We start from the raw sequence: 17,010 nt of genomic DNA on the forward strand, positions 1-17,010 counted from the left end.
ATGGAAGGTGAGCTACCGCGCCGCTAACGGCTTAACCAGCTCGATCACGTCTGCTTAGCACGTGTAACAGTCGCTGCACAACACGACGCGAAAATCTCGCGAAAGTGATCGTGTTCCCAAAAGAGCTCGAGGATCTATCGCGTACTACGTCGCACACACGCGTTGACCAGCTGCGTTTTGTCATAACTTGAGACATGCGGCGGTATGGGTACCACGAGTGCGCGTCATATCTAAGATAAACTTCTGTGTGACGCGTCTTCGACTCGTTTTGGCAGATGCTGCCTGAGCCTCTTTTCCAGTCCTAAGATGTACTAGCTCAGCTTTTATTTGAGCTACGATAGGTGATAACCGCGTACATACTGCATGGAATTATTACTAAGAGGTGGAAAAAGACAAAGCCGACGATGAAATAAGCAACAAAAGGATGTATACATTTCTGAATTCATCTTCGTTTTTTCACATCGACGCGTCGTAGCATAACATAATACCATACCTCATATACTGGCCCGTAGATCGAAGTACGCTCGCACGCCGTTCGCGACCAACGAGGATCACACAAAAAACAATGTCGCGATCGCTTTTATTCGATCAGTGCATTTTATCAACATCGAAGGCCTAGCTGAAATAAGTTCTGACGGGGTTCACGCACGCAAACATAAGACGGAGCGAAATAGGTAGTTCGATCACAATCGTCTCAGCTAAATGCACATAAAGCACACACGACACCACAATCGAATACTACTACGAAAAAATAAACTCGAAAGGGGTCTCCATGCGTTCGTACGTACGTGTACATAACTTTCGGGACATGTGCACGACGCAGTTAGAATGGTTAGAACGCGACAGTTCGCCGCGTTGTTCACGGAAGGAAACTTCACCGGACACATAAGAAAAGCAATAAACATTAGCTCCAAGTGCTCGCCGCCACTCGTAATTGCGCCATCTCGCACGGCGGAACGGCGCCGAGCGGCCCGAGCGTAAGGACAAGCAAAGGTGTAGTCCGCAAGCGCCCGCATTGCAATCCGTCGAGTCCTCACAAAGATGGCGGCGAGCGCGTATCGTCTCTTTTCGGCGTCTGCTAGCCCGAAACCTTCCAGAGAGCTTCCACGTCAAGCCGCGACTGTGCGGCTTTTTTTCCCTCCTCCTCAGCCATGTATATATATATTTTTTTTTGTATGCATGTCTGAAATAAAGACTCAGACTCAGACTCAGACAAATTGTCCTGGAAAGTTCTGGCGACCCTCGGGCTCCCCGCGGGTCGCCAGAACCGTCCAACCCGAGAAAAACGAACGCCAACCGGAAGTTCACCGCGGGGGGGTCGGAGCAACCCGAGAAAAACGAGCGCGCTCTGGCTGGCTCTGGCAGCCCGCGGGTAGCCAGAAGTGGAAAATCGAAGAGCCCCAGTGGTAGACTACCATTCATGATTTGATAATGCTTGCCGAATGAGCCCCATCCCATCCTTATCCTTCTAGTTATTTCACTCTCATGGTTCGGCTTCGCGGTTACTACCTGTCCTAAGTAGACGTACTCCTTTACAACTTCCAGTGTCTCGCCACCTACCGCAAAGCGCTGCTCTGAATCTGAACTTGGCTACGTATAACGCTAGAACTTTATCTAGTGAAAACACTAACACGCGAGTTTCTGTGAGCAGAGCGCCTTTTACGAGGCCGTGCACGTGCGCTTGCACAGACTTTACGTTGAGAGCGGCGTGCTTGAGTTGATTGTTTTGGTTGTGATGTGACGCCAGAAAATGCCACGAGCGCATGCGTATGAGTGACATAACGTCACACCGGAGTTGCTTACTTAAACGACTAACTCAATAAACCTGCGTTCATTCCTGTTTAGCCATCGGTTGCTTCAGTGGCGACGAGTTGATTAACCCCCGCGGCCAGGGAACAGCATGGCGACGCATGGCGTGCCACCTGTTTTTGATGAAGGTGACGACAAGTGGGAAGCATCCAGGTGCGATTAGAAGCTTTCTTCGAAGCTCATAAGATTGTCGATACGAAGGAGCGTCGGGCCGTATTGGTTAATAATAATTATAATATCTGGGGTTTTAACGTCCCAAACAACGACATGTTTATGAGAGACACCGTGAGGGCTCCGGAAATTTCGACCACCTAAGGTTCTTTAAGATGCACCTAAACCTGAGTACACGAGCCTCAAACATTCTCGCCTCCATCAAAAATGGAGCCGCCGAGGCCGGAATTCGATCCCGCGATCTTGGCGGGGTCGACCACCATGGCGGGGTCGGCCTTACTGGTTAGCGCCATTATACCAAGACGGTATACCGCCTGGCAGGCCGTTATGTACCTGAGAAGATTCAGGATATGACATACGAAGACAGTTTAAAAATTGGCCGAGTACGTTGCGCCAAAAGGCAACGAGATAGCGGAATGGTATCGGTTTTCCATAAGGAATCAGCAAGCTGAGAAGTCGTCGTTTTAATCGGAAGACTACCGGAAGACTACCAGTGAAAGGACAGATGGAAGTCCCGGTCACATACGCTGGAAAAACCGTCAACGCGACGCTAGTGTTCCTCGGCTGAAGAAGAAGAAGAACAAAACTTTATTTGCGCAAGACTTCGTTGCCTCTAAAACAAGGCAACGCTGCGTGGTCAGGCCCCTATTCTAGGGCACCGCTGGCCCTCGCCATCCTTTTGGCCCTCCGGACCAGCCTGAGCTGGTCACCGAGGGCAGGGCTGGACAGCAATGCCTCCCACCTCAATCTGGTGTTATCAACCTCTTGCTCTTCGGTATGAGCCGTGCACTCCCATATGATGTGGTAGAGCGTTGTGCTCCCACGCCATGGCCATATGTCTTTGTATGCTGTGGGTTAGTACACATGTAATCTATGAATGTTTGTATATGTGTCCGTTTGGAGCCTACGTAACGCCGCAGAATCCATGGCTGAAAGGTTCTTGTGCGGCGCTGATTAGTCTCCTCAAATCCCTGGAATATTGCAGGACCGCTTTGTAACTAGGATCAATGGGTGTGGGGTCCTCCACGATGTTGCTATCGGCAGCTCGGTAATTAGTGAAACCTCGAGCCGCCTCATCTGCATAGAGGTTCCCAGTAACACCCTCGTGTCCCGGGGCTCAAGTTATTGTTTGGGTATAGCTACTGTCCAGTTCTCTGCTGATTTCGGTAAGTATCTGGTGTGCCTTGGCACCGCCTTTTCCTTGCTGATAATTCCTGCATGCGGCCTGAGAGTCTGTGATGTTCCGCCCGAAATCTGTGTGGGCGGGACATAACTCAAGCATTCCAGCGTACCGGAGGCCTAGTGCTCAACCTGGACATCAATAACAGTAAGCCACCAACTACTGACGAAATTTCCATTGCAGCTATGCTGAAGAAAAAAATATGGAAGATCTGTTTTCGCCAGGGCTGGAACTAATCAAGGGTTATCCCGTTCACATGCAGTTCGCGAGGGAGCCACACCGCGATTCTGTAAGGCCCGTTCTGTGCCATGCGCGCAACGAGAGTGTGTAAATGAATAAATCGCAAGGTTGGTCAACACGGCCATATTTACACAGGTCGCCAGCGCCGAGTGGGCAGCGCCACCCGTTCCCGTCGTAAAGAAAGACGGCTCCATCCGCTTGTGTGGCGATTTTAGAACGACAGTCAACCCAGCATGCCACACCAAGCAGCATCCGCTGCCAAAGATTACGAATGTACTTGTGAAGCTCAGTGGAGCGGAAGTATTTAGTACAATGGACATGAAGGATGCATACAGCCAACTACTAATAGATGACGCGACAACAAGCTGTTGGTGGCAAACACGCCTAAAGGGTTGCATTGCTTTAACCGGTTACCGTTTGGTGTTGCGCCAGCATCGGCGGTTTTTCAGAAGCGAATGGCAGCGATACTGAAGGGTCTCCCAGGGGCACAAGTATACTTGGAAGATGTGGCGGTCGCCGGAGAAAGAGGAAATTGTGAAAAATTGCGCAAGGCGTTCCAGCGGTTCAGGGAAGCCGGTGTTAGGCTTCACAAGCTCAAATGCAGATTTCGTCACCCGGAGGTGGAATTGCTTGGTCATCGCATTAGCGCAAGTGGCCTGAGGCCAAAGACTGAAAACATCGACGCTCTCTTACGAATGCCTCGACGTACGGGTGTAACGGAACTGCACGCACTGTAAGGCCTGGTTGCGTATTACGACGCATTCTTGTGCAACTTGGCTAAAATACTTACGCCGGTATACGAGTTGTTATGAAGACGCCTTAGCAATGGGAAGCTAAGCAAGAGGATGCATTCGAGGCAGTAGTGAAGTGGTTCATAAAAGAGGTGCAGTTTTTGACGCACTATGACCCCACCAAACCACTCATCCTGGAAATGGACGCATCCTCATGCGGTATGGGGCAGTCTTGTATCACAGAGTGAATGGCGTAAACCACCCAGTCGGGTTTCGATCTCGCAAACTCTCTTCAGCCGAGCGAAATTATTTCCGGATTGAGCGCGAAGCCTTAGCGGTGGTATTTGGCGTGACGAAGTTCTGCGAGTATTTGGTGGGAAGCAAATTTATATTGGTCAAGATCATGAATCGCTAATGCGCCGTTTTAGTCCCGATAAGCCGACACCACCTTTGACAGCAGCAAGGATAGGGAGTTGGGCTCTTTTACATGGTGGTTAGAAGTACTCCATTCAGTACAAACTGGGAAAGGACGTGACTGCGGCCGACACATTGAGTTGTCTTCCTGTGCAAATGCCGCACGATGACATGACAGTGAAGTCAATGCTGAAAGACGAACGAGAGTATGTGCTGCTCGCAGACCATCTAAACACCGGAGTGGTGTCGTTGCATGAATTCGCCGAATTAACAGCACCTGATGGCCTGCGCAGGTCGCTTATGCGTTACATTCGCTAAGGCTGGCCAATGAAATTGCCGTCAACACAAGAAACATTGCGGCATTTCTTCCAGAAGAAAGACGAGCTGATTTGCAGCAACGATATTGCTCATTGAGGCCATGGAACCGTGATACCCGCCGTAGTTCGGAAATTAGTGCTGCAGCTGCTGCACGACACTCATCAAGGCATGACGGCGATGAAAAATCTGGCTCGGGCATTTTTCGGGTTTCCCGGAATTGACAAAGACATCGATAATTGATAAAGACATCGACAGTGCGGCTTCAAAAGGATCTTGAAGCTTGACTGACACTTCTGAAGAGCGAACTTGGTTAAAGGAGAAAGGCCAGTCAATCACTTTTAAGGGGAAGAGCAGACGATCGACGACAACAACGCCTGACTCAAAGCGAAATGCATTTCCCAAGTCGTGATTACACCGTGTAGGACATACACCTCGAGGTAAGTCTCATTCTGTCATTTTAAAGATGAATAATGGTCCACATGCACTCCGAAATGAAGCCGTACACGCTATCAATTTTCTGCGGTGTGGACTACGAATCATATGATTGTTCTTTTTTTTGATATGGCATGATTACAGTAGCAGCCGTGTACTTTCGTGAACAAACTTTTGCGGCGTACGAAAAAAAAAAGAAATTATGCGGCCATGGCACTGTTTCCCGAGAAGGTTAGAGTCAAGTCTTCCGTGCCGCTGGAGAATCACCCGCCGATTAAGACGCGAGGCAGCTAGCTGAGCTTTAAGCACTGTGAAGCAAGATGAACTGCTCGCCTCATTTTTTCGGCTCTCGCGTCATGCTTGCACTCTTTTTATGAGGATATTGACTTCACAGGCGTGTAAAACCTGCTGCGCGAACGCGCCTAGAAAATCGCAGAAAGTCGGAAGGTGGTTACTTCAAGGTTGCAATTACAAAGCATGAATTAAGTGCCAGTTATATTAAGCGGCTTAAATATATATCGCCATAATAAAGTGACAAAAACTAAGAAAACCTGCAGAACGATCTCAATGCTTGCTGAAAATGCACTGACGTCCGTTCCAGCTTGATAACGCATTCTCCCGACGCGTGAATTGCAGGCGCCGAACTTCTCACAATGTGCCGAGTTCGGTTGAATTAAACCAACCGCGCAACGCTAACGGTATAACGCGAGTGTGACCGATCAACAAGGACGGGTAGGTCTCACGAACACGGGGAATAAACACACAAAGTTGTTTCACCTACAACCGTAACTGGACTTTCACAATGCGAGAAGACAGCGAGTAATCATTACTGTAGTCGCTGCGTGCATGCGCCGCGTTACGACTGATTCAGGTAGCCGAAACGAGCGAAAGCCATGAACTAAGACAGCCAAAATAAAAGGCGAGACAGCGCTGTCAGCTTTCCACGCTTGCCGCTTTTATTTCTGGTGCGACATGCCTGGGAACCGATACAGTTTCACACGTGAATCGCGTGCCTTGGTGTTGTCTGCACTGTTGTGGCAGGCCACGACACCGCAGTACTTCGGACCTCGCTTGCGCTCCGGAGGGGTCGCTCTGCCAACGTGGAAATGCAGCTTCGCAAAGCAAACCTCTCGGGTCAGCGTGTCAAGATGTCGGCATGGCGCCCCAGTTCCCCACACCGAGTGAGCAGCGTCCGCGCGCGCATGTTCCCGCTGCCGACAAACAAATCGAGTCGGCTGCGCTTGCCCCCAATTGCGCCAAAGCTTCTCTCCAGAGCTGCAGTGAGGCGCTGTCGTCGGGCCGCAAACTTGAGCTTGGGTTTCCTATAGGCTGTAAACTGATAGGTGGGCGAGTTGGTATGAATTCGTGTTTGAAACTTTTTTAGCGCGCACAAAAGACGAGGACACAGAAAGGAGGTACAAACGAGCACATACTCACAACTGATTTATTTTTTGAAAGAGACTAAACATATAAGCTCAAATAATCGTCACAAAGCATGCGCGGAGCAAGTCATGAGGTATATTAGCAGAATACAACAAGTTAACCACAGTTCAAAAGACATTTCTTTATCAGTAAGCGCCACCGATGGTTGACTGATACGCGTTTTCTCATACCTACTTATACGGATAGCTTCCGTGACTTCACGTGTAAATTTATCACAATGAGCAAACAAAATGTCTGTGTGACTGAAAACAGGATTACAATGACATGATTTACAGTGATTGGACAAGTGCGAAAAGGTTTCTTTCCCAAGATAAATTTTATGTTCTTTTAGACGCGTATTGATGCAGCGGCCTGTTCTATATACATATTTCCACAATTTAGCGGTATCCGATAAGAACATAAAACATAAGAACATAAAAGTTCTCCGAGGAAAGAAATGTTTTCGCACTTGTCCAATCATTGTAAATCGTGTCATTGTAATCCTGTTTTCAGTGACATAGACATTTTTGTTCGCTCACAGTGATAAACTTACACGTGAAGTCATGGAAGCTTTAAATGTAAGTAGGTGTGGGAAAACGTGTATCAGTCAACCATCGGTGGCGCTTACTGATAAAGAAATGTCTTTTTTGAACTGTGGTTAACTTGTTGTATTCCGCTAATATGCCTCATGACTTGCTCCGCATATGCTTTGTGATGGTTATTTGTGCCTATATGTTAAGTCCCTTTCAAAAAATAAATCAGTTCTGAGTAAGCGCTTGTTTGTACCTCCTTTCTTTGTCTTCGTCTTCTGTGCGCGCTAAAAAAGTTTCAAATATGAGGTATAGGCTGTCGAGGATGGTAGCCCTGGAAAGTGCTAGGTAGACCAACTTCAGTGGTTGGCGCTTATCGCATCCGTAGTTTAGCTGGGCGCGTGTGGCCCTTTGTGACTTACCTATAATTATGGCGTTTGCTTGCGCAAGGGGAAACTGTGTCCTCTTACACGAGATATTTTTCTAGCGTATATCGCAATTGATGTGGTTCACATTACCACGGGCACCCATTTCAGTTCTCTTGAGGGGTGTGCGGTAGTAATGTGCTTCGCGCTGGCTGGGACGACAATGCCTACCGTGGACGTTGGAAATTCAAGCCACAGTCGCACGAGGTTGCCTTGCTCGTCACGCTCGATTATTATAACATTCCTTTATTGTCTTTTCAGAACACACTGAAAAGCAGGCAGCCTGGTCACGAGCTCAGAGTCCTCGGTGGTGCCACTTCGTTCTCCTCGTCTTCGCTCCTTGTCCCAACGCTGATATACAATACTTCCCCCCTGTAGTGATCCTTATTGAAGTCAATTCGATGACGGCATCTTCACATAGACAGTCGATCTGGCGCCTTCAGAATACGACCATAGCGGCTGCGTGGCCTACCGTCTGAAACGGGTTGCGAGCTTGGTGTGGGCTGCGTTTTCTCCAGCGTCCTCGCTTCAGAGGCCGAATCCGCGTCCGCATTAGGAGACGAACCAAAAGCTGCGGGCGCATCTTCCGTCTCACATTCGGCACCTGAACTTAGTCTTGTAGGGTAGCGACTGTCTTCATGTGCATCGTCTTCTGGCCAAGAATATTAGGGTGATTCTTGAACGGCGTTTGCAATCCCCGTGTACCTTCTCTTCATATGATCCACATGACGCCTGTGCTTTCTGCCATCTTGGGTCATGGTTATAAACGACCTTTTGCCGCATGCTTCAACTACTACAGCGGGTAGCCATGCGGGTTTGTTGAGGAAATTCTTAAGCCACACCTTGTCGCCTGGCGCATAATGTTCTGCCATGTCAGCCATGTCATCCACCTTCCCCTCTTGAGTAAGTTTTCGCGGGTGTAGCGCATCCAGGTGAGACGGCGGCTGCCTTCCGAACATTAGTTCTGCAGGCCTTTTCTGCGTTGTGGTGTGCGGTGTCGTATGCTGCTTGAATAAAAACCGCGAAAGCCGACAGGAAAGCCGGCGTGGGTTCGAATCCCATCCTCATCGCCAGTATTATAACATTCCTTTATTATCTTTTCAGAACACACTGAAAAGCAGGCAGCCTGGTCACGAGCTCAGAGTCCTCGGTGGCGCCACTTCGTTCTCCTCGTATTCGCTCCTTGTCCCAACGCTGATATACAATATCGGTGTATACGACAAGGTGCCCATGTTTCCATTGACGGGGCTGGCGCTTACACCGATGTTGTCTCTGATCGTGTACAACTTGCCGATGCTTAAGCAAATTGAGGCCGGCAAGCCGCCCATGTCGCTTGCGTTCATTTTGGCCACCTTGGTCATGGCATCACTGTGTACCTCCTCGTTCTTATAGCTAGTTATCGCATGCGCGATGACATAACACGTTGTCCGCAGCGTCGAGGCTACGCGCATTGTAGCGGTCGACGTCCGCATTGCTGTAATATAGCCGTATGCCATCAGGACATTTAGCGGCGGCTTCTTCGTGTGTCACGAAGCGGCTATCAACCAATCTGATGTCATACTTGGTCAGCATGAGGCAATCGCCTAGCTTCATAAGAATTGAAGAGAATACTGCGTCATTCTGGCGGACCATGTGGACGAGTGCATGGCAGTCGAGCGTGTTCCAAGGTAGTTCTGCCTTCAGCTCCCTCACTTGCTTTGCGTTTCAATGTGTATGTTGGCGCTTACTGTGTTCGTTGAGACTGTGAATCATTGAGACTGTGGTACATACCCGCATAACATTCACTGTGGTATATGGGTTTGTGCCACAAGTGACTCAGAGAATGGGTTTCATGACGTACGCCACAGCCGTTTTTGCGGTATTCCTGTCATGACCAGTGAATCGTGTTCGTCATACACTGATTCCCTGCCCAGCCAAATTTTGGTATATTCCAATGTATGGATACGACCTGGAGAGCGCCCAGAGGTAGGCGGCTAGATGGATAGATAGATACATAGATAGAAAGCGCCAATGTGCCTGAGGTTCGCTAAGAAATGCCTCGCACTTAATAACAAAGTGTTAGAAAACAAGACAAGGTGCGACTTACATCTAGCTCCACATCGTAGCTTATGGCATTAAACTTCGTCTGCGGGGCGCACTTGCAACGCAATTTGCACTCGCGGTCGCCTTTATATTCCGTGATATCGTGTACGTGACCTGCCTCGTGCAAGCGGTGACCCTTCTCCAGAGCACGCGCACGAAAACGAGTACGCCAGCTGGTCAAGGCTTTAAAACCGCAGCGCAAAATAACTGACATCGCCACGGGTGTACTTACGCTGTCAGGACTCGTCTTCCGGCCAGATGCCCTCCTGACAGCAGTGAGGAACATTGTTCGGCAGTTAAAAAGCAAAGTAGTCTATTTTACGATGTGTCGCTAATCGGACCTGTATCGTTTGCAGTCACGAAATGGAGGAGGCATCGTGCCCCCTCTGGGCCGCCTCCGATCGAAAACAAACGCCTAAAAGCATAACATCCCACAAAGAACCTGACTCGTTTGATGTTCCGACAGCACTTTTCAGTGGAAAGACATGAAAGGAAACCGTGTCATCTGTTCTAGATGACCTGTCGGCCATTGAGCGCACCCACTACAGCAAACGACTGTGCGAGAGTCCCCCAGAATCCCGGCGATGGGCTTTGCTATCTGAGCGCACGTTCGACAGTTCAACGCTACGTTCATTGTTCAAAAAAACACTGTTGCTGCCGCTTCTATTTGCCTTGGGCGCCAAACCACTAACGCAAAAGCGTACATGTAGCGGTAAAGGGTGTGTATATAACGCTCGCCCTTAGCTACGTGAAGGATTTGAGTTTTGTGGCGTAGTGGTTAGCGCCACGCGCTGCGGAGCGAGAGGTCGCTGGTTCGATTCCGCGCTTGGGCAGCATTATTCTGGATTATTTTTCTTTGGGATATATATATATATATATATATATATATATATATATATACTTATACATATACGGTGCATGACGGCGAAGACGGCAAAAACCAGCCGAGGCTGTCCATGTAATTGCTATCGCAATAAAAAAAAACGCCGCCGCTTGTCTTCGAATGCGGTCTCCAAAGTAACAGAGCCTTCTCGGCGTTTTCTGCTTCACATGCCGCCGCTTGGGGCACTGCTGGCGCCTTACAACAGCCATCGAGTGCCTGTAGCTTTAGAATGCGTGCTAGCAGACGCGGAGGGCAAACCTTTGTGTGCGGTAAGTGGTTACTTGAAAATAACTTTGACTTCCTGGCGTCCACAGTTTGTTGTGACTCAACACGTCATTATTCGATGATTTGCTTGAACATAGACAATGCTGTGAAGCAAGCATAGTTTTCGCTGCACGATCAGCACCAAAAAACGGAATGTTAAGTGATCAGTCTTCGATTCGCTTAATTAGATATAAACTTGAGCTAGTTGGTATATCTTCACCATGCGTAAAGTGCAGCGCGCTCGGGAAACAACGGGCGAAACAGAAGGACTAGCGCTAGTCCTGTTTGCTTCTTCCCTTTCGCCCGTCCTTTCCCGTGCGCGCTGCACTTTACGCATGTTGAATAGGTTTCCAGAAAGTGAAGCCATGACGCCAAATATAATTGCGCGAAAACCCTTTGTACAAAAGAGTCAATTGAATACCTGCAATAGTTCGCGGAAGTTACTTAAACCGTCAATTTATATACCCCCATAGACAGAAGTGCAAAATTTCGTAATACAAGGCCAGGACGTACCTGTGTGGATGTCGTTGTATGTAGAAACTCTCGCTTAGTGAAATTGTCTGTTATTGGAGCTAATATGCAATCTGAATTCGGGCGTTTTTTTGTTGTTTTAAGCTTGTAACTTCCTTGCTGTAATGCCTAGGGGCTGATCAGAAAAAGTGTCCATGAAGAGGAACAAAATTTTTTCTGGGGCAGCGTTATAGTTTTTCAGCTCTTCTTTTGAAGCCGGCTTCATGAAATTTGCCTAGAACGTTAAAATCTGTAATATATGTTCACATCACTATAAAATTTGCTAATAATCGTGAGGTCCACATGTACACAGTCAGCGCATTAGCTTCAAAAACGCATACCTGAGTTCAGTAACAATATATTCTAAGGACACATGCACCACTTGTGCTTTTATGTCAATTTGCATACTGAGAATCTTTTTGTTTCTTTTTTGCTACGGGGACTTCTAAATTTGAAGACTAGTTATGACCTACTTAGACATGCTCTGTCATATCCCTGTTGTCCATATAAAAGGACCTTAGTGTCCCTGCGGAAAAAAGAAGAGCGTCTGCCTGTGATACTCCAAGCGGTAACTTTGTTCTGCAGCAGAGGAAGTCACTTAATAACCCATATATTATCAGTTGTACGATTAGGTATTTGCTAATGCGTTTGAAATTAAGCCCCTTGGCATGCTTTATGCTTATAATATCCCCGCATAAATATGCACGTTCAGCAAGAAATAAATGTTCCGGAGTCTTGATTGAGTGTTTACAAAGATTGTGATATTATGCGTTGCAATAAAAATGTGTGCATCTTACGGATGTTGCAGCAGACAGAACCTGCACCGCATCCCGTGAGTGTCAGCCTCAACTTCAAAGGGCAAGACTGCAGCGGCATGCATCCATGGCCATATTGAGTGCAAGTCATCTTCGTCCAAGCAGCTGGAAAAGAGCAGTTTGTTAACAGCCGCGCACGCGTAATATAAACACTGACTTTATTGAGAAAGCCAATAACGTGTAGCAAAAGAAAACTGCTGCACTTATTAAGGAATAAAAAAAAGCAAAGTAATATCGCTAAAATGAGCTCAGTTCTTAAAATAGCGATTATCCACGGCAGCGTGGGTGAGCGCTCTATACACGGTGTTTTTTTAAGACACAACAGGTCATTTATAGGAATTCTAATGCACTCACGCTTCAGTCGTTTTCGTGCAAGTACTCTATATGAAGGTGCAGCTATTTTATTTATTTATTGATTAAAGATACTTTCAAGGCCCGAAGGCACTACAGAAAGGAGTGGGGAAAACAATTACAAGTGCAGTTAACAAAAAAGAAAAAAACAGAAAGAAGTTACAGGGCATCTTGTACGGCGAGGTTGAAATCTTTGTCGTCCGTTTTGCAGGCGATGGAGGCGGGAAGGTGGTTCCAGGCGGCGCTTGTCCAAGAAACGAGTCATTGCACAATCTGGTGCGACAGAATGGCAGGCCCACCTTATAGCGATGATCGCTCCTCGGTGATATGAAACGAGGTGAATGAAATGGGGCGTCCTTCAAATAGCTGTGGTAATGATAGATTTTGTGAAAAAGGCTAAGGCGAGACAATCTGCGGCGCAACGAAAGGTCAGGCAAGTTTAGGGTGTTCTTCATGGATGTGACACTGGAATGACGTGAATAATTCGATAAGATGAAACGCGCTGCGCGATTTTGAATGGCTTCGAGAGTTTGAATGAGAATGGCATGAATTGAGTCCCATATGGCGCATGCGTACTCTAATTTTGATCTTACCAATGTTTTGTACAGTGTTAGCTTGATGGACGATGGGGCAGAGGAAAAATTTCGACGCAGATAACCAAGCGTGCGGTTAGCATTGTTACTCACATATTCTACGTGCATATTCCATGAAAGATGAGAAGATATATGAACACCAAGATATTTATAATTTTCAACAGATGGTAACGGAATGTTATTGAGGGAGTATGTACGCGAACAGTGGGTAGTAGTGTGGCGTGAAACTCGCATGCTCTTACATTTAGTAATATTAAGTGTCATAAGCCATTTCTTGCACCATTCATATATTGCATCTAGATCGCGTTGGAGGTTAAGATGATCGGCATGGCGAGTAATCTTTTGGTAAACTACGCAGTCATCTGCGAATAGTCGGACTGTTGAGGAAGAAACACCAGAAGGAAGATCATTAATATAAATTAGGAAAAGCAGTGGGCCTAAAACGGACCCTTGTGGTACACCAGAGGTTACAGCGGAATTAGGTGAACAAAAATTGTTAGCTGTCACATACTGGCTACGGTTAGAGAGAAATTCTTTAATCCATGCAAGTACGTTGGGGTCAATATTGACCTGGTTAAGTGTGAAAATAAGTAGTTCAAGTGAGATGGTGTCGAACGCTTTAGCGAAATCTAAGTATGTGCAGTCAGTATCAAGTTCAAGATCTGCGTTAATAAATAAGCCGTTAGTAAAACACAACAACTGCGTTTCGCATGGAACTGCTTTACGGAATCCATGCTGATAAATACTAAAGAAGGAATTAGACTCAAGGAAATCTGTAAGCTGCGAGTATATTACATGTTCCAAGATTTTTACTGGGATGGATGTTAATGACATCGGACGGTAGTTATTAGGGGAATGTACATCACCAGATTTATGTACAGGGACCACATTCCCAGCCTTCCTGTCAGATGGCAGTGTGGACGTCTGCAATGACTGTTCAAAAAGTTTTGACAATATTAAAGCAGAATAGACTTGTGTACACTTCAACATTTTTGACGAAATACAATCTAGACCAGCCGCTGAAGACACTTTCAAATTGGCAATCAGTCTTTCAACACCAACTGCGTCAATGATGATGGGGTTCATTGGCAAGAAATTGGTTCTTGTGAAATGCGGGAATATCGTAGAGGGGCTCTGATGAAAGTGTGCCGCAAATGACTCATTCAGAACATTGCTGCACTCGCTAAGAGCAACTGGGACATTAGACTCGATTAATTGAATTTGTCGCGTTTTCGTTCCGCTGATGATGCTCCAAAACTTACGCGGGTTAAAACGGAGTAGCGAAGGAAGAGTTTTATCAAAAAATTCTTTTTTGGCTTTCGAAAGTGTAGTGCAGAATTCTCTGTTATATATCTGATAGGATGACCAATGGTCACTTCTGGCTGTTAATTTCGCGCGTCTGAATACCCGCTTCTTTTTTTTGCGCATGCGTTTTAACGTGTTATTAAACCATGGAGAACGAGGATTTGATGAAACCTTTGTTTTATGTACAAAGCGATCAATAAGTGAGAGCGATTTGTTCTTATATTCTAACCAGTTCTGCTCAACTGATCGCTGCTCAAAACCAGCAAAAAACAAGTCAACAAAACATTGTAATTCTCTGTTCATTTCATCAAAGTCCGCCTTGCTATAGACCTTTTTTTCGTGGGCGCCGCCATATTGCGTAGCGGGCGGCGCCGTCTCTGGTCTGGCAACCCACTGGCATGTGCGAAGCACCGCGTTTGTATGGAAGGTATGCTTGCGGCTGCAGTTGCAGTCGGTTTTTTTCGTTCTGGCGCGCTGTATTTCGTATCAAGAGATGCGGCCTACATAAGAAATGAGTCTGTAAGACGTCCTGAAAAGGTTTGATCCGTTGAGGGTCCGTGATGTTAATATACGGCGGTGCGAACGTGTCGCAAGTGGTCGATGTCATATATTTTCGGCACTGTCTGTTGGAAAACCACGCAAATATTTCGACTCGTTCTAGCAGGGCAAGCAAGTTCCGCCGCTCTTAGGGTATACAATGAATTTTTTTCTTGGACTGTAATCTTTTAGTTAGTTTCTTTCATTCACGGTGTGTTTATGCTGTCGCAGCGACGACGCTCGTACTACATGCGGTCATGCGTGAACACGCAGTCTCGATTTCGTGGCACGGCATCTGTTTGTTGCCCACAAACAGTTGCCTATATTGTTTCTCAACTTTTAAGTGACCGCTTATTACTCACTTGTTTATTGCCCACCGGTGTGGACGAAGTTAGAGCTGTTTACAGGGAGGTGCTGGTACATAAAAACTATGCTGATGTTTATACGCCGGCGCGCTTCTTTTTCCTTTTTCTTTTAAGAGCGGTGATATTTCATTGGGCTTCGGCGGCGATAAGATGACGATGGTTAGAGAGTTTCTTCTGCCGGTGAGGCACGAAGCGCGCCCGGGCTCGAGTCTTTGATAGGCATCGCAGGTGATTCGCGTTATTTTTTTTCCTTTTTTTATAATTTCATATACCAGAAGTACTGTTCGTGCGAAATTCTTTCTGTCGTTCGCAAAGCTAAACAGCAAAATTGGCAGTTGAAGAAACATTAGACAAGCGTAACAACGTGGTTTTTCTATCGCGCTTAGTAGAGAATTAACTATGGATGGATGAATAAACTTTATTTTGGTTATTGAGTTGTATATATATATATTATTATTATATAATATATATATATATATATATATATATATATATATTATATTATATTATAATATCATATATATTATAATATATATATATATATATATATATATATATTATATAATATAATATATATATATATTATTGAGTTGTATATTATTGTGCGACTTGTCGGACACGGTTCTTGACCACTTAAAAATTTGTTTTCCTGAGGTAATGCTACACACGGAGCCACAGAATTCTTTTTTTTTAACTATTCGGCTTTCATACCGCTCATCGTATACAATACGCCCCGCTGTCTTACGGAAGTTGCGACCTCACGACAAAGATCTCGCCACGTCCTTTTGATGCAGTGTTCACTGAATGTTCGGGTTTTACAAAGCTGGTACGCAGCAGTAATTAAATGTATAGTGCCGGTTGCCCCGCTGCGAAGTTAGGGATTTCTCGTCCACGCTAATACCGGTATACATCAACTGTAGCGACCACCGTGTTGAGCCGAGCTACAAAGCTAATTGTTAGACCAAACACATCATATTAAAATGTAACAATAAAACGAACAGAAAACAACTCAGGTGGCTACTCGAGTGGTACTCAGATGTTCTGCACTTTACCGGACAGGGCCGCACTTGACCGCTTATGTTTGTTCGCATATCTGGCCATGTCCGATTGACATTTGACTGCGTGGAATACAAGAGATTCCGGATATATTGCGGCACTTGCCGATTTAGAACCTGTAACGTAACAAAAACGATGTACCTTGAAGTGTTTGCAACCGCACACACTCCGCGTTTGGTGATGCACGTCGCATACTTATTCAGACAGCAGTTTCCTTTTTTCTCTAGTTGTTAGAACAATAAAAAACGGCACAGTGGTTTCCTGTTGACCTTTCGCTGACTGACATCGCAATAAAACAGAACGAAATCCGCAGGTCGACCTAAAACACGCAAAAATTGTTCGAAAACGCCACTCATCCAAGCACCAGCCCGCACACTCCGCGCCGTCGCGCACGAGCCAGAAATGAGGAAAGCGCTGGTTGCCAGTCCGGTCCTCCTCACCCGATGCAACGGTCTATAGTCTTGGATAACCTTGCTTTTTAACACGAAAGTGTTTTATGCCGGGGTCCACCAAGACTTCAGTGACGTATTTCCGTCAGGGAAATGACGTGAAAAAAATATACACAATCAAATGGCAA

At 46.5% G+C, this 17,010-nt stretch overlaps 1 long non-coding RNA gene across 1 annotated transcript in view; it reads right to left on the reverse strand.

The window, feature by feature from the left end:
• The window catches only part of LOC119383696 (uncharacterized), a 45,213-nt gene that overhangs the window by 3,820 nt on the left and 24,383 nt on the right, over nucleotides 1-17,010 (reverse strand). Inside the window, exon 2 of the long non-coding RNA XR_005181714.2 lies at nucleotides 12,209-12,331. This is a non-coding gene — a long non-coding RNA (uncharacterized LOC119383696). The remainder of the gene's footprint in view (nucleotides 1-12,208; nucleotides 12,332-17,010) is intronic.

This window comes from Rhipicephalus sanguineus, chromosome 2 (genome assembly GCF_013339695.2).
Source record: "Rhipicephalus sanguineus isolate Rsan-2018 chromosome 2, BIME_Rsan_1.4, whole genome shotgun sequence".
Classification (NCBI taxonomy): Eukaryota; Metazoa; Arthropoda; class Arachnida; order Ixodida; family Ixodidae; genus Rhipicephalus; species Rhipicephalus sanguineus.